General features: G+C 36.5%; 1 protein-coding gene and 1 non-coding gene across 5 annotated transcripts in view; both read right to left on the reverse strand.

Annotated features, from left to right (window-relative positions):
• Positions 1-27471, reverse strand: part of DPYD (dihydropyrimidine dehydrogenase) — an 858821-nt gene that overhangs the window by 494434 nt on the left and 336916 nt on the right. The window lies entirely within an intron of this gene.
• Positions 10569-10675, reverse strand: LOC122228903. The gene has a single exon (XR_006206791.1). It is a non-coding gene; the product is annotated as a U6 spliceosomal RNA (small nuclear RNA).

Consider the following 27471-nt stretch of genomic DNA (forward strand, 5'->3'; position numbering starts at 1 on the left):
ACATATGGCTATCCACTCTACTCAAATGAAGGGGTTAATGGTAAAATAAGCCTTTAAGGATGTAAATGATTCCTCCCATGTGGCTGGAAAATAGCTCAAGTGTTTTTCATTTAAAATTATTAACATATAGAAACATTATTATCTCTGCAGTTAATATGCACCTCTCTGAAAACCTCATGGTCTACAAAAATTAAGGAAGGTAGCAACCTTAATGAAATTATAAAATGTATATCATTTATTAAGCAGCAATTTATATCTTTAATTTTGGCTTTAATATATCTTTAATTTTAACTTTAATGGCTATATGGAAAACATCTTCCAAAACCCCAGGACAAATCATGCGATGTCAATAGGGTATTTTTCTTCTACACACCACCATCCACCCACCCCCAGTGCTAAACAAGGTTGCAATTAACCTCCAGCTACCCTTCTGTGAGCATGTACTTCTCTGAAATACTGAGACAATCAAAAGCAAGACAACACTATATGAATGTTTTTCCATTAAGAGTTTTGTATCCAATTTTGACACATTCTTATTGATTAATGTAGAATATTGAACAATCTAGTGAATGTTATGAATCAGATTTCCAGTGCTACTTTAAAATGTGAAATGTTAAAATCAAAAGGTTGAAGCCAAGTTAGACAGATATTTTTCCTCTCTCCCTCCCTCTCCCCCTCCTTTTTTCCTTCTCCCTTTGATTCCTCCCTCCCTTCAATAAATATTTATTAAGAAGCACTGATATTATAGGGACTGTTCTCTTGTGGAGAACACTAATTTAATGTAAAGCCTATTTGCACAATCAAAGCATGATTTCAGTTGTCAATAGTTGATAGACTTTAAGTCTGAAAACTCTCTTTCCTAAGAAAAAATATTTTATGTCTTGGTAATTCAAAGAGACAAACTTCTGGTTCAGTGTGCTTAGAGAAATCAATCAAACCTCTCTGAAAATGATTAGGAAAGAGTAGGCATATCACTAAAATCTTGAATAAATCCTTTATAATTATTCATCTTCTGCTAACACAATGCTCATCACCTGTTTTACATAAGCTATTAGGTAGTTTCAATCACAAAAAGATAAGACAGCATTTAGATTCTATATCTAGAAATCTGAATAACCTAAGACAAATATGATCAATGTTTCTCACTGTGTAGCAGATCAAGGTAAGGGATGAGTCAGCTGGAGGAGGAGAGATCCCATGATATTGGAGGTGGGTGGGAAAGCAATAGAGAACAAAGGAGAAGACATGATGATATGCCTAAATGCCAATATATGACTAAATCTGTCCATTTATCTAATATGTATCTACTAATTAAAATTGCAACTAGAAAGAGTCAGGGTATGAACATAAACACATGCAGTGAATGAATTTTATGCACAAAAGACATGATACAGAAATGTGATAATAAGCAACAATGGGTATCATTACATGTCAATAAACACCACTATTGAGTAAAGGAACAAGTGTAGGAAAGAGAAAGAAACTAGATTCTTTGAACATACAAAGGATAATATCACAAAGCCAGGAACTAAAAGCACCATAAAAGAGGTAGCTACACTACATTATTTGTGTATACATACAACATAATAATTGTCTTTGAATTTTAGTTACTAGGTAATCCTTTTCTCTTTCTGTCTCATGAAGAGCCAGAGAGGGCTAGATCTTACTTATTATCTCTCATGGGGTTGATATTCAAATAACAGACAAATGGAAATTTTATACAGCACCTACATAGTTCCACTCATGGTACCAGACACAGTGATTTAGAACTTAATAAGTGTTTTTAAATGAGCCAAATCTTTAAGATCGAAAAATTTACAAAGTTTTATAATAAGATGTATCAAACAAGAAACAGATTTCATACTTAAATTGGGATACCTCCAGGAGATTTTATTGACAAAAAAAGAAAATTACAAAGGTGTGAGTAAAGTGTTAGGGAATTAGGAGGGATAGAGGCTTGGATCTAGAGGAATTACTCTAACATCAGTGTTTCTGCCAGATAATCTAAGTACATTTATTCTATATTTCCAGTAGCTCAACAGTCACTAAGGTAGATATTATAGTATTTTACATTTGAACACAGCGAGATGGTTTTCTCTGTGTATATGACTGAGTTAAATCAAACACAGAAACTTGTAATTTCCTATGATAACAGAACTAGGAGCATCTTTTGTACTAATGCTTAGTCTTTGGCTCCTAAAACCCTTGTAATTTCCTCAGTGATATTAGTGTCTTTTGTTTTAATGAGATAATTCTAGGTGGGCTCCTGGATGGAGGCTGGTCACCAGAAAGACCAAACCATGATTAGAAGGTTGGAATTTTCAGCCTTGCCCCCCATTCTCTTGAGAAAGGAGAAGGGCTAAAAATGGAGTTAATAATCCATCATGGCTACATGATGAAGCCTTCATTAAAATCCCAATGATACAGGGATTAACAGATACAGGGATCCATTAGATTAATAGACACAGGAATTAATAGATTAAAAGATACAGAGACAAAAATCCCAAAGACACAGAGAGCTTCTAGGTGGGTGAATGCATCCACATACCAGGATTGTGATACATCCCAACTTCACAGAGTAGGTGACCACATCCACATACCAAGATGGTGGTATACCTCAAGTCCACGGAGACAGAAGCTCCTGCACTTGGGACTTTGTCCTATGTATCTCTTCATCTTACTGCTGATCTGTATCCTTTACTATATCCTTGAATACACTGGTAAATGCAAGTAAGTGTTCCCCTCAAAGGTTTCCACAATCAGAACTGCCTCTCATTTCTACCTCATTATATATTTTTAAGCAGGCTTTGATTTACTTATTTTCCCCAGCTTTATTGAGATATTAGTGACAAATAAAAAATTTCATATATTTCATGTGTACAATGTGATTATTTACTATACATATTATTCTGTGAAATGATTACCATAGTCAAGTTGCTCAACATAACCATCACTATACATAGTCACCTTCTGTGTGTGTGTGGTAAGCACACTTACCTACTGCCTTAGCAAATTTCAGGTATACATTATTACTAATTATAAACACCAAGCTATACATTAGTTTCCCAGAACTCATTCATCCTATAACTGAAGGTTTGTACTCTTTGATCAATATCTCCCCATTTCCCCTACCCCTAGTAATCACTTGCTACTCTCTGGTTCTAGGAGTTCGACTTTTTTTGGATTCCACATACAGGCGGTCCCTGACTTACAACGCTTCAACTTAGAATTTTTCCACTTTACAATATTCCAAAAGTGATATGCCTTCAGTAGAAACTGCACTTCAAATTTTGAATTTCATTGTTATTGTTGTTTTCTCCTAGGCTAGTGATATGCTGTATGATACTCTTTCATGATACTGGGCAGCAGCCCACAGCTCCCAGTCAGCCACAAGAACACAAGGGTAAAAACTGATATACTTACAATCATTCTATACCCATATAGCCATTCTGTTTTTCACTTTCAGTAAGGTATTCAGTAAATTACATGAGATATCCAACACTTTATTATAAAATTATAATAATTTTAATATTATTAAATTATAATTATATAATTGTATGTTATATAATTTGGGCAATATATTGCCCAAATGCAGGGTAATGTAAGTGTTGTGAGCGTGTTTAAGGTAGGCTAGGCTAAACCATGATGTTCAGTAGGTTAGATGTATTAAATGCAATTTTTACTTAACAGTATTTTCAACTTATGATGAGTCTGTTTGGATATAACCCCATCATAAGTCAAGGAAGATCTGTATAAGTAAAATCATACAGTATTTGTCTTTCTGTGTCTGGCTTATTTGACTTAACATAATGTCCCTCAGGCTCATCCATGTTGTTGCAAATGAAAGGATCTCCTTCTTTTTTATGGCTGAATAATATTCTATTATATATAATATATAACATTTTCTTTGGTAATCCTTGCATGCTACTAATACCAATGTAAATTGATATAGCCATTATGTAAAACAGTATGGAGGTTCCTAAAAAAAAAAGAACTACATATGATCTAGCAATCTCACTTCTAGGTATATATCCAACAAAAATGAAATCATTATCATGAAGAAATATCTCCATCCTCATGTTCATTGTAGCATTATTCACAATAGACAATATATGGAAACACCTTGAATGTCCATTAATGAATAAATGGTTAAGATTCCAGGTTTCTAAAAATATACAGCCATTTCTCATTTTTCGCATATGCCTAAACCAGCTAGGTTAGATTGCCAAATTCTGAAATACTATTTGAATATTGCTGCTTACTATGATTCAAGTTAACATACATTTAGAGACTTATATAATACTGCTCTGGTAGATTTAAATAAAAATGACTAAGCCATGGTTCCTGTTAAACTTTTTATTTTATAAATCCATATACCCAAACAATCCAACTACTTACTGAACATTTCCCACCAGCTGGGAACACATCAGATTCAACATGTCCAAAATTTTACCCATTGTCTTCCTTCCTAAATGTACTCTTGATCTTACATTTCCTTTTTTATGAATAGTAAGATTATCATTCATTCAAAATATATTTATAGAGCATCTACTATGAGCCAGATACTGTGCTGAGTGCTGAGACTCTATGGTGACCACTGCTGAATTGAATCTGGCCTTCATATAAGAAAAAAAAATGTTTAGGGTGACATACACACCAACTATTCAGCTTATCAGATAAGTAGAAAACTAGGAATCATCCATCTACACATCTCCTTCTTCATCAAACCTAATTCCCACCAAATCACAAAATTTCTATTCTTTTCACTTAATTTCTAAAGTTAACATTGTTAATCTCACTACCACAGTTCAAGACCTTATCATTTCTATCCTGGTTGACAAAAATACCCTTGCAAAATGATCTTCCTGCTTTTGGAATATCTAGAATCATTCCTCCCACCATACCTGCAGAGACATTTTTCTGAAATGGGAAATTCACCATTATCACTGATCAGGGACTCCCAAGCGTTGAACTCCTTAGCATGGAATGAACATAAGGCTCTTTGTTATCTGAACTCAAGTCTTCTCTCTGTCATTCTTTTAACACTTACACTTCACTTCTGATAGACCAATTTGAATTTTACTGTATAGTGCCCCAAATACCAGATTCCCTCTCTGGAATGGCCCTCCTTCCTCCTTTGCCTGGCTATCTCTTAACTTGCCTTTAAGAAGCAAATGATAAATCAACTCCTCTGAGATAAATCAACTCCCCTACCCCAAACTGAAATATCAGATTCCTACTCTGTGTTCTTCCCTTTATTATTATATCTGGTGTTCCAGTATATCAGTCTTTACACTGCACTCTAATTAATCTCTTATTTTTTAATCTGTAAATTCTGTAAGCCAAGTCCCTGCTCTTTTCTCTATATTCTTTCTGCCTAGGACAAGGTAGGTAGTCAATCAATATTATCCCAATGTAGAACTGGTAAATTTAGCTATTTTCTCATTTTCCAATTTTTCTCACCATCATAAAAGAAAGGTTCCTACATATGTGAATGAATCATCCTCTTTTTTTTTCTTTTTAATATCCAAGGATCAAAATGTAATGATAATGATAGTGATATTAAAATGATAATGATAATGATGTTGAAAATTATTCTAAGAAGAAAATTCTTATTCAAAATATTATCTTTTTGAAACAAGATAGGATTACCATGGACAATAAAGAGATGATGGATACTTATCTATTATTCACTTACTTATTCATACAAACAACTTGAATGTTGTCCTAAAATAAAAGTTTCCAAGCATGGTAATATTATAAATCGATGAATCACAAATATGAATAACTGTATCTACCTGCATATCAGCTCAAGTTACTTGAGTGCTTAGGTCACTGAAGACAAAGTTAGTAGAGAACTAATTCATACACACAAAAAAGGAATAATACATATGTATATAACTTAGGTGAATGATTTGAACAATGCTAAATAATAATTATAATTTTTCATTTCAATTTGTAATGCTATGGACAAAAAGAAAGCCCAAAGAATGAATATTCTACTGTTGCATTAAAATTCCTAAGTTTTGGGATGCTTGGGTGGTTAAGTTGGTTTAGGGCCCGACTCTTGATTTCAGCTCAGGTCATTATCTCCAGAACATGAGATGGAGCCCTACTATAGGCTCCCATGCTGGGCACGGAGCCTGCTTAAGATTCTCTCCCTCCCTCTGCCCCTCCCAGGCTCATGTGCACATGCACACGCTCTCTCACCCTCTCTCTCAAAAAAACAACAACAACAACAAAAAAAACTTAAAAAAAAATTCCAAAGTTTATTAAAGCAGAGATTTGTTTTCAAGTTAAGGCTATGAAAGTAGTCTTTCTTCCTTCTTCCTCTCTGTCTCTCATCCTTTTTCTTCCCTCTTCCTTCCTTCCTTCCTTCCTTCCTTCCTTCCTTTCCCTCCTTCCATCCTCTACCTTCTTTTCCCTCCTTCCTTCCTTTCATAAATGGTCCAAAGACCCAATTCATACATATTAATATGGGATTTAGGAATGAAGAAAAAAAATCAGACAGTGTACAAGTTTAAAACACCACATTTTCTTCACCAGAACCACAAGACCAAGACTCCAAAGAAGTCAGTTTTGGAAACTACGTTATTGAAGAACACTAAACCAATCCATACTAAAATAAAGTTAATTGGCAATGGGCTAATGACTTTAGGCAATTATAGTTTTGCCAGGATGATAGACAACTAAGGTAATCATGATTGTATCAGACCAATCAACTTATCACATTTGTAAGTTAGCATTAAAAACAAAAAAAAAAAAAACCCAAAAAACAAAAAACCCTTAGTTTAATTGAAGTTAGGTTTACAGTGGATTTCTTAGACCCTTAGCTTTGCAGGCAGGATCCTTGGCTTTGGGCTATCTCCATGACCACTGAAAAATACCATTATTGAAGAAAAGGCTAGGCTGAGGATAAAATGTGTCCTGTGACCTCGGGAAAACTACAGAGTATTGGCAGGAAGATTTTCTTTGAGTGTTTCTGCTGCCAGGCACTAGGTGAGAGGATGTACCTGAGAAAAAAAGGCCTGTAAAACCCTCGCTTCTCTGCAGCATCTGCATCATGCAGGAGATACTGAGAAATGCAAAACCTCAGACCCCAATACCATACCCACTGAGTTACGTCTGGAAGCAGAGCTCCTGGTGATTAAAGTTTGGAAAGCACTATTAAATCTTGAGGTAAGAATAAACTGTATGAAAAGAAAGAAAAAGTCTCAAGATGCCTTCTCTTGAAAAACTCTCTCAGATTGCTGCTTGGTCCACCTGAAACATAAGTCATACATACCATGGTAAGACCTGTCAAAGGTCTGATAACTACATAAAAAACAAACAAACAAGTAAGTATATAGAAAAAGAATTTTTGAAATGGTATAGCTGACCCTTTGGAATGCTATCATTTGAATGGTATAAATGTCATTATCCTGTTCTACTTTCTATCCCATTTTCCTGATGAGGAAATTAAAGCATTGTCTTAGCACTATTCTAAATCAGTGTTTCTCAAACTCTCCGTGGTAAGAGACATTCTTCTTCAATTCCAATCCATTTCAAAAGATATTTATGTAAAACTCAATTACTAGAACAATGAATTGAAAAAAAAGCAAGCATACATATAAAATACATGCCCTGATATTTTATTATTTGATTCATCAGACATGAAATTACTCTGTCAAGTTGCTATAAAGGTTTCTAAACACTTACTCTTAGTGTGTGGGCTTATGTCACTAGGAATAGTGACAACCAGTTCAGGGACTGGCACCAATCTATGGCTATACTACCAGTGGTACTACTATAGAAAATTGAACCCAGGTAGCCATATGCTTCAGAAATATAAGATTTGAATGTAGATGGTCAAGCTTCAGAACCACCGCTTTCAACTACGGCACCATCACTGTGAGGAGCACAGCTCAGCCTGGCACAGGATTCCTTGCTTATAGACCTACACTTAGGTTTTGTCAATAAGCCAGATCAAATCATAAGGCAGTGCAACATAGAAGAAATAACAATGGACTGGAAACATCAGATGATGTAGTTCTGTATCTCAGTTTTGCAATACTAGCAAATATTCTCCATGAAGATGTTTTTATCATCATTATTTTTTTTTATTTTTTTTATTTTTTAATATATGAAATTTACTGTCAAATTGGTTTCCATACAACACCCAGTGCTCATCCCAAAAGGTGCCCTCCTCAATACCCATCACCCACCCTGCCCTCCCTCCCACCCCCCATCAACCCTCAGTTTGTTCTCAGTTTTTAACAGTCTCTTATGCTTTGGCTCTCTCTCACTCTAACCTCTTTTTTTTTTTTTTTTTTTTTTTTTTCCTTCCCCTCCCCCATGGGTTTCTGTTATGTTTCTCAGGATCCACATAAGAGTGAAACCATATGGTATCTGTCTTTCTCTGTATGGCTTATTTCACTTAGCATCACACTCTCCAGTTCCATCCATGTTGCTACAAAAGGCCATATTTCATTTTTTCTCATTGCCACGTAGTATTCCATTGTGTATATAAACCACAATTTCTTTATCCATTCATCAGTTGATGGACATTTAGGCTCTTTCCATAATTTGGCTATTGTTGAGAGTGCCGCTATAAACATTGGGGTACAGGTGCCCCTATGCATCAGTACTCCTGTATCCCTTGGATAAATTCCTAGCAGTGCTATTGCTGGGTCATAGGGTAGGTCTATTTTTAATTTTCTGAGGAACCTCCACACTGCTTTCCAGAGCGGCTGCACCAATTTGCATTCCCACCAACAGTGCAAGAGGGTTCCTGTTTCTCCACATCCTCTCCAGCATCTATAGTCTCCTGATTTCTTCATTTTGGCCACTCTGACTGGCGTGAGGTGGTATCTGAGTGTGGTTTTGATTTGTATTTCCCTGAGAAGGAGCGACGTTGAGCATCTTTTCATGTGCCTGTTGGCCATCCGGATGTCTTCTTTAGAGAAGTGTCTATTCATGTTTTCTGCCCATTTCTTCACTGGGTTATTTGTTTTTCGGGTGTGGAGTTTGATGAGCTCTTTATAGATTTTGGATACTAGCCCTTTGTCCGATGTGTCATTTGCAAATATCTTTTCCCATTCCGTTGGTTGCCTTTTAGTTTTGTTGGTTGTTTCCTTTGCTGTGCAGAAGGTTTTTATCTTCATAAGGTCCCAGTAATTCACTTTTGCTTTTAATTCCCTTGCCTTTGGGGATGTGCCGAGTAAGAGATTGCTACGGCTGAGGTCAGAGAGGTCTTTTCCTGCTTTCTCCTCTAGGGTTTTGATGGTTTCCTGTCTCACATTCAGGTCCTTTATCCATTTTGAGTTTATTTTTGTGAATGGTGTGAGAAAGTGGTCTAGTTTCAACCTTCTGCATGTTGCTGTCCAGTTCTCCCAGCACCATTTGTTAAAGAGACTGTCTTTTTTCCATTGGATGTTCTTTCCTGCTTTGTCAAAGATGCGTTGGCCATACGTTTGTGGGTCTAGTTCTGGGGTTTCTATTCTATTCCATTGGTCTATGTGTCTGTTTTTATGCCAATACCATGCTGTCTTGATGATGACAGCTTTGTAGTAGAGGCTAAAGTCTGGGATTGTGATGCCTCCTGCTTTGGTCTTCTTCTTCAAAATTACTTTGGCTATTCGGGGCCTTTTGTGGTTCCAGATGAATTTTAGGATTGCTTGTTCTAGTTTCGAGAAGAATGCTGGTGCAATTTTGATTGGGATTGCATTGAATGTGTAGATAGCTTTGGGTAGTATTGACATTTTGACAATATTTATTCTTCCAATCGATGAGCAGGGAATGTCTTTCCATTTCTTTATATCTTCTTCAATTACCTGCATAAGCTTTCTATAGTTTTCAGCATACAGATCTTTTACATCTTTGGTTAGATTTATTCCTAGGTATTTTATGCTTCTTGGTGCAATTGTGAATGGGATCAGTTTCTTCATTTGTCTTTCTGTTGCTTCATTGTTAGTGTATAAGAATGCAACTGATTTCTGCACATTGATTTTGTATCCTGCAACTTTGCTGAATTCATGTATCAGTTCTAGCAGACTTTTGGTGGAGTCTATCGGATTTTCCATGTATAATATCATGTCATCTGCAAAAAGCGAAAGCTTGACTTCCTCTTTGCCAATTTTGATGCCTTTGATTTCCTTTTGTTGTCTGATTGCTGATGCTAGAACTTCCAGCACTATATTGAACAACAGCGGTGACAGTGGGCATCCCTGTCGTGTTCCTGATCTCAGGGAAAAAGCTCTCAGTTTTTCCCCGTTGAGGATGATGTTAGCTGTGGGCTTTTCATAAATGGCCTTTATGATCTTTAAGTATGTTCCTTCTATCCCGACTTTCTCAAGGGTTTTTATTAAGAAAGGGTGCTGGATTTTGTCAAAGGCCTTTTCTGCATCGATTGACAGGATCATATGGTTCTTCTCTTTTTTTTTGTTAATGTGATGTATCACGTTGATCGATTTGCGAATGTTGAACCAGCCCTGCATCCCAGGAATGAATCCCACTTGATCATGGTGAATAATTCTTTTTATATGCTGTTGAATTCGATTTGCTAGTATCTTATTAAGAATTTTTGCATCAAAAATATGGAACGCTTCACGAATTTGCGTGTCATCCTTGCGCAGGGGCCATGCTAATCTTCTCTGTATCGTTCCAATTTTAGTATATGTGCTGCCGAAGCGAGCACTATCATCATTTTTATTTCATTTATATTTGTGTATGATATACTTTAGACTGTAACTAGGGATAATATATCACATCACTGGGTTGTTATAAGTATTACATACTTTGACAAAGGTTTATTATTTTATTTCATACATATTGGTAATTTATAAAATCTAATGTTCTACAGAAATATAATCATTTGTGTGGTTTAAAATTAAGTGAGTAGTCTTAACACATTTTCATTTATTTTAGAATTGTTAGAGATGCTCCCCAAAATCATTCATACTTAAGACAATTTGTACTAAGTTATATTCAAGCATCTTGTTTATGTCAAGCTGACAACGACTGGTTTATGATCAAAATTGATATGCTGGTTGAAGGATAAAACACAGTGTTCTGTGTGATTCAGTTGTCTTTAGCATTTGGTAGTATGTAAAGATAACAAGTTTACTACTTCCATGAAATTGGAATAAAGCATAATTTTATACTTAATTGTTTAGACTGTCACATGAGAATCCTAAAAGAATAATTTCCTTTTTTTTCAAATGTACTGCATATATTCAGTGCCTACCCATGTTTTGATCAATGCAAGAGAAGCTAACTAATGTTAATGTTAGAACCATCAGTTCTATTTTTGTAATACTGACTAGCATCAACAATTCAGCAGTACGTTTCTTACCCCTTTGAAAAGTTTTGGTGTCCTTTCTTAGTCTTGGTATTTTCTATATTTTTACCATGTACAAAGTCTCTAATTTCACTTAGTTTGTAGGAAATCTGGAGGTAACTTTTTAAAATACGTATTTTTAATATGGTAACATTACTTTCCGGGCTTAAAGTCTTCTGAAGTATTGCCAGTGGCATTTGTGCCTATTCTGTTTGACAACTTTTTCTCATGTTGAAAAATAGACTTGAGGAAGTTAAATCAAATTCAAACATCTGTGATTGCCATGACTGATTCTAAATACAAAAAAAAAAAATGCTGAATGCTATGAGAACTGTTTTTAGCCATCCTTTTTTATTTAATTTTACAGTTTGGCAGAATCCCCTAGTACAAGTGGAAAAAACATAAGAACTCTGGAATTATTACCTTGGATCTCAGATTCCAGGGAGAGTTGGTTATATCACTATCTCAAGGGATTCATCAGACATGAATCTTAAAGTTCTGCTGTGTATTGGTATTTCCTTACCCATTTAGAATACATTTAGATTTCTTAGTAGCCAATATTTATCTCCAAGATTATTGAAAACCATTTGCATATTACCCTCTTAAAATTAATTAAACTGGGGCACCTGCGTGGCTCAGTCAGTTAAGTGGCCGACTTTGGCTCAGGTCATTATCTCGCAGCCCGTGAGTTTGTGCCCCACATCGGGCTCTGTGCTGGCAGCTTGGAGCCCGGAGCCTGCTTTGGATTCTATGTCTCCCTCTCTCTTTGCCTCCCTCCCCACTCTCTCTCTCTCAAAAATAAATAAACATTAAAAAATATAATTAAACTTAGTTGGCCAAAGCTTCTTTCACTTAAACTTCAAATAACTTATAATTTAATAATTAGATCAGAAATCCACAATTATCTTTTATGCTGTTTAAGACTGTATGACTTATATTAGTATAAGCTCTTTCATTGTTCACTGTCCCAACCTATGGAGGTACAATCTTTTTAGCCTTCCTACATACTTCCACCCTCATTTAATCATTTTGAGTTTTCAGTTCCATTATGGTTTTCATTTTTTAATTAAAAAACAGTCTCCTACTTGTAAATGTATTATAGCCGTATATAAAAATTGAAAAATTAGATGTTTTTATCCCATTAAAAGGCCTATAGTATTTACTTTAAACTCTACTATCTGATGATTGACATATTTGTACATCTACACATCAGTCTACCTAAATTCATAATCATGGCCATGGCAGGATTGCAAAAAGCTGTGATGTCTTTTGGATATCAAACCTAATTTGAATTTGATTGAGTATACTACAAATATTAGCTATTTTGGAAATCCATCAATAGTATAAACATTGAGGACCTACTATAAATTTATCATTCTTCTAGATCCTTGGAGTAATACTGCAATATAATAACTACCTGGTACTTATATATTATTTTAAACATAATAGGTTAGGATAGGGGTATGAGTTAATTTGAATACCACTACATATGTACACTGGAACTAAACAAATCAATAGTGGACGATGGGAGTCAGGTTTCTCACTGTCAGGGAAACTGAGTAGAATGATCTGTGTGGTAATGGATTAAACTTGGAGACAGTAGTGTGTATTCAGGTTTAGCTTAAGATAGACACAGATGTCTATACTTAGAAATATTTATAGTAGTACACATATACATAGGTGAGTATACACATATGTATTTCCTTACTCTGTCAGCTGAAAGATCCTAGAAGAAACAACTGCAGTAGCAATGAGTATACTTAGTTCTTAGATGTTGGTTTTAAATAACATTACCCAATAACAGAAATCAGGGCTCCTTGAAGAAAATAGCTGATTCTAGGACTATGACAAGAAATATACACCATATGTTTGAAACTTCTTTGTAGTGCTAGAAATTTAGTGCTTACAACACACACACACACACACACACACACACACACAGACACACACACACACACACACACAGAGATGGAGATGAATCAAAGGAACACAGGAGCCAACTGAAAGAACTCCTAATGGCCACAGCTGGAACAGTTTGAACAGCAAAATGAATAAGATAATATTAGGTTATGATCCAAAGTATAAAATAAATACCCATGAAGCCATACTTATATGAATAAATAAATGGACAACTCTCCATACAGAATAATTCCAAGTAATGTACATAGATACTACACCCTCAAGGAAGTGGAGCATAATTCCCCACTCCTCAAGTATGTCTGCTCGCTGTACCTTCCTTCCATAGAGTATGAAAAGGTCTGAAAAGAGTGGGAGAAAGGCTGAAGAATATGGCATACGCTATAGTGAAGAAACTTTATAGTGAAGAAATTTGGCATATGCTACTTTAGCAAAGTAGACTAATGAAAGCTGTTAAAGGTGGTCTATTATAGAAAGTGAAAAGAACATCAGTCTACAGTGGAGATGATTCCCTAAAAAATAACTGGAGATAAATTTGGAACCAGAGTGTTCAGTTGTTACCAAGACCTCATAAAGTCAGCCTTGGGCAACAGAGGCATTTTGCTGAGGAGGTTGTGATCAGGGCTATAATACAATGGAAAGAACTATTAAGGAAGACAATTCTAGTTGGAAGGATGAAATAAAATAAGAAATTCTGATACAGTGTGGCTATCTATAAGGGAAAATACTGTTGTTTATTAAGCATCTGGATTAGAATAATAGTTGACATGATAGAAGTAAAGAAGTGTATAAAATGATGACAAATGTAGATGATATATACGGGATGATAAATGTTATGGGGTGAGGCGTGTTCCCTCAAATTCACATGTTGAAATCCTAACTTCCAATACCTCAGAATGTGACTATATTTGGAGACAGGGCCTTAAAAGAGATCACTGAGTTAAGTTAACGTCATTGGGTTGGGCCTTAATCCATGACAACTAGCATCCTTGTACGAAGAGAAAATTAAGACACAAAGGCACACAGAGGAAAGACCATGTGAAGACATAGGGAGAAGACAGCCATCTACAAGCTAAGGAGAGAGGCCTCAGAAGAAACCAGTACTGCTGACACCTTGATCTCAGACTCCTAGCCTCCAAAACTGTGAGAAAATGAACTTCTGTTCTTTTAGCCAGTGGTCTGTGATAACTATGTAAAGGCAACCCTGGCTACCTTAAACAGCGATAAAACAATTCTCAGTTTTGAAGTTTTGTAACCTTGTATGATAACTGTGACATCACTAAAGGTAACTGAGAAAATGAAGAATGGAGTTCATGTGGCAGATGATGCTATGGCAAATGATGAATCCCTCAACACAAATAAACCAGTACCCTCTCTTTAGGTCATTAAAAAATATCAATGATAAGAAAGTTTGGCCTCTTGACTCCTACACTACTAGTCGATGCACAAAAGCAGGTATGAGACCATTTCTTAGTCATCACTCTATGTGTGATCCTGAAATGTAGCAGAAAAGATATAAATATTTGTTAAATAAATGAATTCCCACAGTGCCAAGCCCAGAGTCTCTTGCATTGTCGGTGCTTTATTAATGTGTGTTGAAACAAATCAACAGGAAAAAACATTTTAAGCTCTAGTCGAAGTTGTAATGATTTTTAAATGTCAATGATAGCAACATAACTTAAATGAGAAAACAATTATTAAAGTAATGGGGAAACTCACACAAATATTCAGATACTTCTAGCGCTTTAAAGATGATCTTAATCTCAATTTAATTTGGAAGTGAATACTTCCAATGCCTACAATTGTTTACTCCAAAGGACAGTAAAAGCAATATGCAAAGACTTACAAGCTCCTTCAAAAGCCTGTGCCTAACCAAAAATGGGTTCATATTCTCTCTTGTATTTCTACTTGGTCTAGTTTCTAAATGTGAGGTACAGATTTCCCAACATAAACAATAGTCTTGTAAAACAATGTTAAATTGATATTGTTGTTACTATTCTCCTAACTCTACAGGTGAAAAGTGCCAAGTCTTAGCATATAATCCTTCCGTATTATCTTAACAATTGTCAAAAGGAAAAGACAGAGAGAAAAGAGAGACTGGGGCGGAGAACTGTAACTTTTGAGATACATATTATGTGCCAGGTATTTTCTTTTTTTTTTTTTTTTTAATTTTTTTAAATTTTTTTTTTTCAACGTTTTTTATTTATTTTTGGGACAGAGAGAGACAGAGCACGAACGGGGGAGGGGCAGAGAGAGAGGGAGACACAGAATGGGAAACAGGCTCCAGGCTCCGAGCCATCAGCCCAGAGCCTGACGCGGGGCTCGAACTCACGGACTGTAAGATCGTGACTGTGCCAGGTATTTTCTAGGTGACTTAATATTCAATTCCTACAGCATCTTGGTAAAAAAGTATTATTATTTTTGGTTTATTTATGAAGAAACTGAAGCTTAAATGGGTTGAAACACCTTTCCAAGGTAAAACATCTTACTAAGTGGCAGATTCAGGATTTGGATTTAAAGCCTACATGCTTTAATTTCCAACATAATTCTTTCAGGATTAATGACACTTTTATACATAAATTTAACAACAATAGTTTAATAAACATCACCACTTCTAGAAACATAAAGTGTCAATTATTTCTTCCAAGTAAGTCAATTGCTGTTACCTGCCTAATTACTCCTGTTCTAAAGTGAACTGAGAGCATGAGGATCCAGCCTGTGGCAACTCACATTGCTTCAGTCATTTTCTCTCATCTCCCTCCTGCTCTTCAATTTCTCATTTCTGGGTACCAAAGAAGTTATGCTTCTTTTGACTTCCTAGTTATGACACTGCACTTGGGTGCCTCTATCTTACCCACTTATGCTTTTGTCTACTACAGGACCAAATACTTTGTAAGTTCCCCTAAAGCCCACCTTGCCTTGGATAGAAAATCCTGCTCTGAATAACACTCATACTCATTCCCTACTCTCTAGTAGTATATCTTGGAACACTTTTCTACCTTGGATGACCTAGGGGGATTGAATATTATCAACAGTTTATCATCTGACATGTCATTGCTAATAGCATTATATTATAAAAACATACTTCATGTATATACATAGTGTAAATAATATATGCAAATAGAATATATTATTATAGGGGCACCTAGGTGGCTCAGTCGGTTAAGCATCCAACTTTGGCTCAGGTCATGATCTCACAGTTTCTGAGTCCAAGCCTCACATCAGGATCCTTGCTATCAGTGTGGAGCCTGCTTGGGATTTTCTCTCTCTTCCTCTCTCTGCCCTTCCCCCACTTGTCCTCTCTAAATAAATACATACATACATACATACATACTTAAAAATAAAATCAAATATATAATTTTAATTACAGTACTATTAGATTCAAGAAAGCAAAATTATAGAGAGCCTTTTAAGCTATGCTAAAGATTTCAAATGCTAACCTGAAAAATCTTTTTGCAAGTGGAGTTGTAACTACCTAGCAGCCAAGAGACAAATACCTGGATTAAGGAATGAAAAGAAAGAGACCCATTTCAGAGCCATTTAGAAGTAAACCATTCTGCCTATGGATATGAAAACTGCCTGGATGTGGAAGGAAAAGGAAAGAAAGAGTCTTGAAACCTTGGTCACTTTCATGGACCAAATATCCATGACATCTTATTTCCTGGGTTTACCCATCTGACTACCCCAGCAATCCTAATACACATCTATACTCCAGGTCCAGGTGGGCTTTTGCCTTAAGAACCTATTTCTAGGGGTGCCCGGGTGGCTTAGTCAGTTAAGCCCAGTTGGTTTCGGCCCAGGTCATGAGTTCACGACAGCTCATGTCAGCACAGAGCCTGCTTCAGATTCTGTCTCTCCCTGTCTCTCTGCTCCTCCCCAACTAGTGCTCTCTGTCTCTCTCTAAATAAATAAACTTAAAAAAATAATAAAAATAGGGACACCTGGGTGGCTCAGTTGGTTAAGCAACCTACTCTTGATTTTAGCACAGGGCATGATCCCACGGTTCAGGAGTTCAAGCCCTGCCTCAGGCTCTGCGCTGGCTTAGAATTTTCTCTCCTTCTCTCTTTGCCCTTTCCCCACTCATGCACACACACATACACTCTCTCTCTCTCGAACTAAAACTAAAACTAAAACTAAAACTAAATAAATGGCACAAAATAAAAGAACCTATTTCCACATTCTCCTTTAGCTTACTCCCTGCACATACTCATCACTCCTCCCTATATGTTCATTTTAAAGCAACTAAAACCTTGAGTAATGCCTATTCCATCCCTATATATCAGCCAGTAAACACAGTGATTCTCATTGTGTATGCCAAAGAGAAAACATTCTCAGACATTAATAAAGTGTCATTTGAAAATCAGCAACTAATAAGAGAAAATGCCTTTGGCATCATATATGTTTTGCCTGCTGTTTTAGGTCCTGTAATCAAGCACATAGCAATATTCTCAAACAATTGTATCAAATAACAGTTAATTATAGGAAATGCAGTACCACTTAGAAATTTTGCCAATAATAACAATAATGATAATAATAATACCTCTTCATAATTTTTATGAAATGAGAAGGGCTATGATTTGTGAAATGAAAGCCAAATCCTACTTAGACTTACAAAATGCTTTAGGTTCGGGGGAAAAAAGCTTAGAAGAAGAAAAATTCTGAACTATCATTTCATTGTATGCAAAGAGACTTAGTAAATCTGTTTTACTTGAGCTGTTTTAAGGCTCAAGTACTGTCTGTGCAAAAGACCATAGTCGTTTTGTGCTCAGACTTTGAAACTAGACACCTGGGTTCAAATCCCAGCCTATCTGGAAGACCAGGAATGAATTTTCAACTGGGAATCACAATGATGTGGATATAGGTATTATTCTTTGGGCTTAATATGCGAATAGGATTAGAAGAGTGACTGGAGATTAGTACGCTCTCACACACATTACATATTATAACGTTCCTTTTTTTTTTTTTTTTAACGTTTAATGGTTATTTATTTTTGAAGGAGAGAGAGACAGAGCGTGAGCAGGGACAGGGCAGAGAGAGAGACGGAGACACAGAATCCAAAGCAGGCCCCAGGCTCCGAGCTGTCAGCACAGAGCCAGATGCGGAGCTTGAACTCACAAGCTGTGAGATCATGACCCGAGCCAAAGTCAGATGCTTAACCAACTGAGCCACCCAGTTGCCCCTGTAACATCCCTTTTAAGTTAATGGTTATCTTTTTTAAAAAAAGAGCAAATCATTGATATACTTAATGTTCTGTTTTCCTCCCACCCCATAACTCATCTAGCAATAATGTTATCAGCCCCACCTCTGAATTCCATACTGGATCTGACAAGTTCTTACCACTTACATTGCTATCACTGTCTCAGTTTGGGATCTCCTAGAAGCAGAGCCTGAGACAAGAAATCCACTGCAAGTAGTCTACTTGGGAGAAGATTCCAGGAAACCACCATTTTAGAAATGAGGACATGAGACAGGGAAGGGAAGAAAGCAAAGAGTGTTTAGAAACAAGTTAACAACATGAGTAATGAGCTCAGACCTCCTAGGGATTCTGGGAGTCAATGGAGGACACATGCCTCAGAGCCCCCCAGAGGTAAGGTAACTGGGGCACTTATGGGGGCATCATTCATAGTTTGAAGGCTGCTCAAGGAAGCATTAGTTCTTTTGGCACATCCTGCCTTTCCACTGTCATCTCATACTCTCCCTGTACTTCATTTTGATACAGCCATATTTTACCAAATGCAATAAAGCCAGCATGACTGCCACCCTCACATAATTCAATTACTCAAATGACTGTCCTCAGAGAGGCCATTTCTGCTAATCCTATTTAAAATAGTGCCCCATTCCCCTGAAAAGACAAAAGTTTATTTAAAATGTTAGCAATCCTTGCCCTGGATGAATATATTCAGCAAATTCTATGAATGGTTTTAGAAATTAGGATCTAGACACTATGATTTCTACAAATCTTTTAAATTTTTATTCACCTGTAAAATGGGGATAATTAAACCTATATCCTAGGGCTGTGAAAAGTGAATAAAATAAGACAAATATGCTACAAATGTAAAACAAATGTAATGTCCTTATATTTACTTAATATTAAAAAAATAGTTTGTTCTCAGATTCTCCACAGTTTTGTTTCATTCCGTTTCCCATTTTCCCTCTTTGACCATTTACTTTTGTTGTTTCCTTATTTACTTCTTGTTCCTTCAAATACTTTATATGCCTTACCATCTCTTATGTGTCTAATTTGGTGCTGCTCTATTTCTCCATGACTTCTCAGTCATTCTATTTCTAGCTCTCTTCACATGCTCCTCTTGGGGGGCTCACTCCTTCCTCTGAGCATTCTGCCAGAATTGTCTCTCCTGCAGCTCGAAGCTAACAAGACCCTGAACTGCTGCTTCTCTAGGACCTTGGAGCTTAGTGTTTTGTCAGCTTCAAGCTGTTTTGGAGAAAGTGTTGGCTTATTTCTCAGCTGTAGCATTGACTTAGCAAGTCTTTCTTCTAAACTTGTAAATAATTCATTTCAGGTCAAGTTTTTGCTACCAGAAACTTTCCCCAGTAAATAACAAGTTTCTTTATCTCCAGTAAGAAAGTATGGTTTGGTGGTAATAGTGGTAAGCAACTTATTAATAAAAGATAAGGTCTATAATAGGAAGGCATAAGCCTTCCACTTTGGTACAACACTGATTTTGCTACTGTTTTTTCGATGGGAGCAAAGTAAAGAATTACAGTGGTTCTACAACTTCCTGCCCTTTACAAAGCCTGTCAATATGCAGTATGGTCAAAACCTTCAGGAAATAAGCCCAACCTCAATGGAACACTAATACTCCTGTTGTTTCAATGTGTTTCATTCTAGGTTCTCTAACAACTGAAATAATTGAAGAAATAGAGGTGGTTGAGACAGCCCCCCCAAAATTAAGTATGTAACAGGCCTCGGAGCACAGCTTACCAATTCTCATTTAGCTGATACAACACCTAATGGGGGTTATGGTGATCCCAGAAGAATTCCCCAGTAGCTTCAAACTATCATTGTCTGAGACACTCCAATGATGGGATTGGGTTCCGGGAGTCTGGGGCATTCTCCTGGTCTCTCCAAGCCTGCAGGAGTACCAGCGGCAAGGCACAAGAGGGCACACATCCTCTTCTCACCAGCAGAATTGAAAGCTCAGCCAGCCACAATCAAACCAGCTCAAAGCATAGTTTATTTTCTCTTGTCAATCTCAGCAAACCCTATTTGTTGCTGGCATTTCAACAAGCGAGATTTATTAAGGGTGAAATGTCAGTCTTGGGCCTTGCTCCACCTTGTCCCAGGTCAGTAGGCAACCAAAGTGGTCATTTTAGCAAGTGGCATTTTGTAATCATAAGCGCTTATGTGCAACCAATCTGAGAAATGATTTATGTTGACAAAGAGTAAGAGAGCAAATGCATAAAGCAATAAAGAGATGGGCAGAAAAAAAAAGGTGCTTGAAAGGAACATTCTATTCAGAACTAAGTCAAAAGAATTTCAGGAATGAAAGTAGACACAAATTAATATTTTTTCTATGTTTTGTTCAAGAAAAAGGGCACACATACACCAAACACTAAAAGGTAAGAAGAACTGAAAACAGGATTTTCTTGAAATAGATTTTGCAGTTTTGGACAAATGTCTGCTCTTTAAAGTTATGAGAGTAAGAAGAGAAATTTGTGAAGCGATCTTTATAACACAGGGGATAAAAGAGCCAGAAAAACCATAACATTAAAAAGATGCAAAATAAGAGTATTAGAGCATTTTATGGATAACACGGTTAGAGTTTTTAAAAATTATTTTTAAAGACTCCTTTGAAAATGAGATTTGAATTATACATAAATATAGCCACGGGGTTGGGACTTCTAAAATTCTATATTGCCAGTCAGTTGTAACCTAAAAGTGATGCCAAGAGTGCGTAAGCACAAGCCCATGTAACTTCTTCCACAGTAAAAATAACTAATATAACAGGGAGGGAATGAAAAGAGCTGGCAATGCATTTCCCCCCCAGCATATCAAGCAGGTTTTCATAAGGAAGCTGTGGTCATCAATCACTACCTCATTACCAGCCCGTCATCTGGGCTTAGGCTAAATGTATTCTGGCTGGCTGCCATACTAAATGTTCAATGAAACATCCTTAAGGCTCTCTACAAGTTCAGCTGAAGTCACACATGCTATACATCAAAGAGGAACATTAGCGTTATCATAGCTTAATAAATAGTACCATTCTGGCAAAGTAATCCTGTGTTCTAGAGCTATCTACTATCCTTAGTATTACACTGCTTAAATAAACAATCTTGCTGTCTCCTGTGAGGTTTACTTAATGATAAATGCATGTAGAGATAATTAGTCATACTACTATAGATACACAGATAAACTGACAAACATGCTCACAACCTGGACATGAATGAGATTAACAAAATATTTTAAGAGACACAATATGTAAAATTAAAAAAAAAAATCTCTCTTGGAATAATAGCCATATATATCCACTGCTATTTATTACTGATGTTTGACTCTCACTGGAAAACTTTTAAGTCAAATAATGGCCCCAATCCTACTTATGACTTCCACAAGTTCCACTGGTAAAAATGTTGGGTGGTGTGGTCTTTATTAAAATGGCTGTTCACTGTCCTTAGTCAAAAACAATAGTCCTGGAATTTTTAATATATGTATAAGTATCTTTATTGTCATAAAATATATAACTAGGTTTGAGGATGGGCTATTTATTTATTTTCAGGTAAAATGTACAAAATACTTTCAGAGAAGTCAACATTTTTGCAACTGCTGGTTAATCTTAGTTTGGTCTTTAAAGCCTAAAGATATAGATAATATGAACATTAGTAAGAAAAATGTCCCTGGTTTCTTTCCAGGTTTCAAAAAGACAAGTGATTTTAACACAAAATGGCAGGTATGCTTTTTTAACACTACCAAATTTGCTCAAGCCATACAGCCTTCTTTGGTTTACTTGCTAATTACATGCTTTTGAATAGGAGCCTCCAAAAAATTTTTAAAAAATTAATAATAATAATAATAATAATAATAATTGAGAGATCTAAAAGGTAAATCTAAAATGTGAGGTAAAACATGTTTATAACAATTTTGGATCAAAATGGAATATATTAACAATAAGTTACATTAAAAAAGAAAAAGAACAAGAAAAGACTTATAAATATAAGATAAAGATCAAATATAAAGATCATTTTGGACAGGAAAATGAGACAGAAATGCCAAATAGTAAGTAATATTAAGCCCCCTATAAAGAAAAGGGGACTAAAATTGAGATGAGAATCTGCAACCAAGTTTCCCCTGAAAACCTGAGTCTGGAGTAGGGCTAACCTGCCAGGGAAAAGTGGCCACATCTGTTGCCGACCCCCTGACTGGAACTATGACGTTTTAAAATGTGGGCCAAGCGAAGATAGTTGGGCATAGACAAACGTCTTCACTATTAACCAAACTGAGACATCAGCCATATGGGGCATTAGATCATTACGGGAAGAAGCCCTCAAACATATTAAGATGTTGAGGAGGAAAAGCTTTTCTTCTATCCTCTTAGGTTTGGTACTTAGGGGACCGTGAGTTAAACTAACAAAAGATGAATTAACAAGGCACAGAATTTTTATTAACATTTACATGCACAGGAGTTCACAGAAAAAAGTGAAACTCAAGGAAGTAGTTAGACTTGAGGGCTTATGTACTCTTTCAACAAAGGAAAGGGGGTTTGATCTTCAAGGGAAGATAAATTGTGGAAAAGGGACAAGTGAGCATATGGTGGTGGGGGAGGGTGGGGAAGGAAGATAAGGGTTATTTTAGTAAGGTCTATTTGTGTGATGAATTCCTTTCTGGTGTAAGTGTTATGCTTCCTGGTTGGTGGGTGGAGGGGCAGTGGGATAGGAGAGGCATCTATGGAAAATCTATGCCCTGCTATTAAGCCAGATGAAGGGAGAGCAGAGAACGCTTCCTGCAACTATGATTCTCAATTGTTTTCAATACAAAATAATCAATATGCCAAAGTGGCATATTTTGGAGTGACATATTCTGATATGTCCTGATTCAAGACTAGAGAACTAGAGGAACAAGTGAGGAAACTGCAAAACAACTAGAGAGGGGAGACTACAGAGGAGGCGAAAGAGGAAAGTAAAACCAATACACATTTTTAAAATCTACTTAAAATAAGCCTGAAAAAACAACCTTAAATGATGTAAAGGATTCCAATGCTATGAAAGAAAACCAATTAAATTAATACATGAGGCATGAATTCAGAAAAATTAATTTTAAAAATTTTAATGAAAACATTATAATAAATGTGTAAGATGCTAAAAATGGAAAATGACACATAGGCTTTTTGTTTTAAAAAAAACAATTTTTTAATGTTTACTTATTTTGAGAGAGAGGGAGAGAGAGAGAGAGAGAGAGAGAGAGAGAGAGAGAGAGTGTGTGCACAAGTGGGGGAGGGGCAGAGAGAGAGGGAGACACAGAATCTGAAATAGGCTCCAGGCTCTGAGCTATCAGCACAGAGCCTGATGTGGGGCTCGAACCCATGAACTGCAAGATCATGACCTGAGCTAAAGCTGGAGGCTCAACCAACTGAGCCACCCAAGCACCCCAACACATTGCTTTTCTTGAAACAAGTGATTAATTTATGATACAAAAAGAGAGAAGTTAGATATAAATGAACAGATTTGGGGAGAAAATGATGTAAAATAATGGAAATAGAATATAATCAATAAAATTTAAAAAAAAATAAGTAAAAAGATAACTCTTGCTGGTAAGATGCCAAAGAGATAATTGATTATGATACTAAAGAACTTCACCCATCAGGCGGAAAAAAGGAAAAAACAAACATGAGCAAGCAGGTAGAAGATAGGAAAGATACCAAGAATAAAATAGAGAGTCAGAGAAGCACTATTTGAAAACACAGTAAGTAAGCATTTTACCCTATTTAATACTGGTGGCCAAAGTGGGCACATGTGTTTCCACAAGGCTTATAGAATAGTGTCAGAACAAAGCCTGTTCATGTCTGGTTGTAGAACAACTGACAATAGGAGGATTTTTAGGGACAAAGAGAAGCCCCTCAGGAGCAAATCTAATCTCCTCCATCTTTTTGCAATAGCCTGAAATTCCTTTAACTGGAGACAAAGCCTTTCAATCTATAGCTAGAGATAAAGGGCTTAAAATGCAAATAACCAGGGAGAAAGAATGTGTTCCCTCCATGCTCTGTTTACTTAGATGGAGTGTTCAAAAAGAGGCACAAAGCCCCAGAAGAGATGCTGGTGAGGAGAGCAATGCTTTGAAGAGGGTTGAATGGCACTGCCTGCAGGCCCAGACTACCTAGGCACCTGGCTCCAGACTTCAAAGGGCATGGACTTCAGAAGACACTGACATAGCAATTATTTGGCTCTATTCCACAGGGTAAAGAGTTCTCTGGAGGTTAGCTGTTGGCTCACCTGGAACCTACACCTCTTCTCCTCCCATTTAGGAGCCTAAACTTCCTTTCCCAAAGACCTGAGACTGCTTCTTGGGCCTGCAACATCTTCCTTGGTTAGTGTTCCATCCCTTGGATGATAAGTCTGCACACTAAGATTAGGGACAGCCAGGGTGCATCTATTGGGGTGGGAGGGGGTATACTGCTTACTTCTTCAGCTCCTCCTTCATGGGATATGTGTGAGCCATATAATTGCCAACTGAAGTTTAAGACCACCAGTGTAGGTCCTGCCCAAGAAATGGATTTGCTTACAAATTCTTGAAGTTATCTCTAGCTCTTATGTGTTTCTTAATCACTAGCTTGGGATTCCTCAAGGACAAGGAATATGTATCCTCAGGGTATATACTGTATAAATAGAGTATGTTAAAAAATAAAAGTCAAAGAATTAAAAGGAAAGATACTGACATTACCATTAACTCAATTCAACATGCCTAATGTTGAAATTGTTGCCTTTCCCATAAATTAGATTCTCTTCTGAGTCCTTCATTTTCTGTCAAAAAAATAGTAAGTCAGGCTCCTTTAGAATCATTCTTGGCTTTATTCCCACCTCCTCACTCCAAGCATTAGGTAGTTGCTAAGCCAATCATCAAAGTAATAATATCAATGTATATAATATTAATAACATAAAAGTAATAATATCAATCAACCAAGTTGTAATATTGATCCCTTTCATCCTTTCTTTCCATGTTCCTCACTCCTGGCATGGATTATAATCAAGTAGACATGGGTTGAATTTTGGTTCTACCACTTACAGTTATGTGACAATGGGTAAGTCACTTGACCTTTCTGATTTCATGTTCTCTTTAAAATAAAATATAGATTAAAAAAAAAAAACTACCAAACTCTGTGACACTTTAGGAATAATTTATTGAAGGTTTTTGGTGCCTGACAATAATACTTTTAGGATTACTTATATTGTTTTTATATGAAAGGGGATATGGACAAGTGGAGATATATAAATTATATTTTTTATCATTATTATTTTTATCAACAACAAAGTTCTGCTTCTTCTAGTCCAAACCTTCCTCTGCTGTCAGGTAAATAACCATTGCTTTTTAAATGTTATTTTTCTACTCAAAAGACTTTAATGACCCCCCTAGTAAAGCTTGAATTCTTTGGTTTCAAGTGGAATTTTCAGATTCTCATTATCTTTAGACCAGGCATGAGAGCTCTTCTTGATTAGGGCATTGTCTGTCCTGTGAAATATCTTGACAAACCTACTCAGAGTCAGTAAGAAACCCCATGTGTATGGACAGACAGCCCACCATACCGCAAAATGCCAATGAGTACCATTCACACTGTGTGGACCCTCTTGGAACCCCAAAATTAATATACAGATTGCTTTAAGCTGAAGACATTTGAGATTCAGCAGATAAAGTAGTCCTCTCTGAGTTTTCCCTAGCTGACAAAATACAAAAACTTCTGGGAAATGAGGCGGCCACAGGAAAAAAAAAAGAGCATAAAACTATCATAAATACTTTTCGTGGCCATAAATAAATCAGAAAGACCACCCACACCTGCAAAAACAAACATTATTACAAACTTTCTTACCTCTGGTCTATTCTCCTAAAACCCTATTTATTTCCTAAAGAAATATGCTTATTTTTCCCAGAATATCTTTTCTCTTCCCCTCCTTTTCCCCTATTAAGTTAGACATAAAAGCTTCTAACTATAGCCATTTATTGAGCTAGCTGCTTCTTTTGCTGGCTCCTGTGTGTTTACAAATAAACCTTTTTCTCCCATGAATCTGTCTTTTGTCAGTTTAATTCACAGGCCCCCAGTCACAAACCTAAGAAGGTAAAGGAAATAAATGTTCTTCCTTTCTAACACCAACTGTTGTCCTGAATTTGGCAAGTATACAGAAAACGAGGCAAACGGCTTTGCCTGAGACCAGGTGAGGATTTGCTTTTTTTTTGAGACAGGAAGAGGAAGAGGAGGGAGAGGGGGAGAAGGAGGAGATGGAGGGGGACAAGGAAGGAGGAAGAGGACAAGGGGGACAAAAGAAGAAAAAAGGTCAATAGAGAGAACAGAGAGGTAAGCTTCTGTCTATAGTCAACAAAACAGTAGCTAAGACTTGGTTCCATGAAGGTTCTTGGCCAGACAGCCAAAAGAAATTTTAAGAAGATTATGTCTACTATGCTTTTCATTAATTTTTCTTTGCTTTGGTATATATTTATTTTCCATATTCTATTCAAATATCTCAAGGAAATACTAACCTCACTGATGGAATTTGTGAAATTCCATGATAAAAATTTATTTGAAAGCATGGTATAAAACAGAGAAAGCAAGCAGCTTTGCTAAGAAGGTCTCTGTATTTGGAATGTACTCTATCTAAACATAATACTTTTTTAGTGCATAGCATCATCTCTCTGAACTTGCCTCATGAGCCCTTGGTGTTCACCCTAAGCACATGTATCTCACATAACACTAAATAATAACGGTGTTCCAGAAAAAGGGCTGCTTGCTCTCTTGCTTGGTCTAAACATCTAGGACAGTGGTTTTCATGTGGAAGGCAGAGTCAGAGATAAGAATTACATGGATACCTTTTTCCCAAATGCACACACTTTCTCCTGACCTCTCAGCCCAGCACATCACGATTTGGGGAAGAGAGGAACATAGATGTGATACATCACCATGTCCCTTTAAATTATACTCCCACTTTCCCTTCATTGAGAACTATGTCCTAGGAAGCTATGCATGACAGAGTAAGACAGGCATGTTTTTGTACGTGTGGGTACTTGTTACAGATTGCTA

The sequence above is a fragment of the Panthera leo genome, chromosome C1 (assembly GCF_018350215.1).
Source record: "Panthera leo isolate Ple1 chromosome C1, P.leo_Ple1_pat1.1, whole genome shotgun sequence".
Classification (NCBI taxonomy): Eukaryota; Metazoa; Chordata; class Mammalia; order Carnivora; family Felidae; genus Panthera; species Panthera leo.